Source organism: Aplysia californica, unplaced genomic scaffold, assembly GCF_000002075.1.
Source record: "Aplysia californica isolate F4 #8 unplaced genomic scaffold, AplCal3.0 scaffold00209, whole genome shotgun sequence".
Lineage (NCBI taxonomy): Eukaryota > Metazoa > Mollusca > Gastropoda > Aplysiida > Aplysiidae > Aplysia > Aplysia californica.
Window position 1 is genome coordinate 293470 of NW_004797479.1, and position 1541 is coordinate 295010.

Genomic DNA, 1541 nt, shown 5'->3' on the forward strand with positions numbered 1-1541 from the left:
CTGTGTGTGTGTGTGTGTGTGTGTGTGTGTGTGTCCGATGGCCCACATAGATTGGCTCAGTCAGTGGCGATCGCTAATCACGTAAAGAGTAGATGAGGCACACAGGGTTTGTTTCCGATACGCGAGGAAAGAGAAGAACAAAAAGAAAGAACAAAAAACAACAACCCCCAGAACTTTCACTCCGGAAAGTCAACGCTCTTGTACGACTTCCTCAGTTCCTCACAATATCGTCACATGGACACGACACAGTCTCATTGTGACAGCGTCACACCGTGATACCGACCGTCACACCGTGATACCGACCGTCATACCGTGATACCGACCGTCACACCGCAAGTGTCAATGGCTCTTGGAAGAAGTATATTATTATTATTGTGTGTTCCCGCATTGTGCAAGACTTTCCTTCCCTGAGTAAGTAAATTATTCTACGCTTTTGGAGACGTGAATACAAAGTGGTCCCGCGTTGCTCTTGCATGCTGTGCATTGTGTTTCTTGCTGGAGTAAGTTAAGTAGCCTGTGCTTTTATTTTGAAGAATGGAATGCGTTCTTGAGCCACATGTAAGTGCAGGGCAACTGACAGTTTTCTTGTGTGGATGTCGGTCAACTCTCTTGTCTGCGCGCGGTGTTTCTGTTCTATTTACTTTTTTAGTTTTCGTACGAGCTTTACGGCACTTACAACACAATAAGTTCATTTAAATTCCGAAGAACAGAAGTGGTTGGCGGGTGCTCTGGTATGGTTTGCTCCTTCTTTCCTATCAAACATCAATTTTCTGATCTCTCCTCCTTCTCTGTTGTGTTTGTTACTCTCTTGTAACACATCTAATCTCCGGCACTTATAATAACCCTATTCTGTTGCAAGTGCCGTAAAACTCGTACGAAAACTAAACTTAAATACTGAGCAACATTTTTTTCGGGCTTGATTTGGTCGCTTTTAAGCGCAAGGGGGCTATCAAGAAAATTGCTGTTTTGAGAAAATCGAATGTAACGTTTTTGCACCTTGTTCAGTTTCTCTAAAAGACAAGGAGAGTTTTCTCTATTACCAAACAAATGTACGCACCGATGGCACCAAACTTCTCCAATAGATAGCGCAATGCCTACTTTTGGTGTTGGTCAAGATTCCTGGAAACCTCCGAAATCTGGGTTAGCCCGCATGTCCTTAAAAGTGACCATTTAGTAGCCTGCCTTTATACTAAAGTACATCACCGTTATACTGGCGCAAAGACAAAAGCCAGAATATGGATGAAGCCTTTTTATGCTCAAAACATGTTTATTTCTGCTCTGCTAGAATTTGTCTCATTGGGCTTGACAGAAGCCACACGTCATCTCAATCTTTTTTCTTCCATTCCTCTTTAAGAAATATTCTCCTTTGAATATACATCGCCCATAGTCACACTTTGACTGATAAAATATTCCTCGTAGTAGTAGTAGTAGTAGTAGTAGTAGTAGTAGTAGTAGTAGTAGTAGTAGTAGTAGTAGTAGTAGTAGTAGTAGTAGTAGTAGTAGTAGTAGTAGTAGTAGTAGAGCAGTAGTAAAAGTAGTAG

General features: G+C 41.8%; 1 protein-coding gene across 1 annotated transcript in view; it reads left to right on the forward strand.

Annotated features, from left to right (window-relative positions):
- Nucleotides 1–24: 24 nt before the first annotated feature.
- The window catches only part of LOC101863271 (sulfotransferase family cytosolic 1B member 1), a 20172-nt gene continuing 18655 nt past the window's right edge, over nucleotides 25–1541 (forward strand). Inside the window, exon 1 of the mRNA XM_005099311.3 lies at nucleotides 25–411. The gene's annotated coding sequence lies outside the window, so the exon portion shown is untranslated. The remainder of the gene's footprint in view (nucleotides 412–1541) is intronic.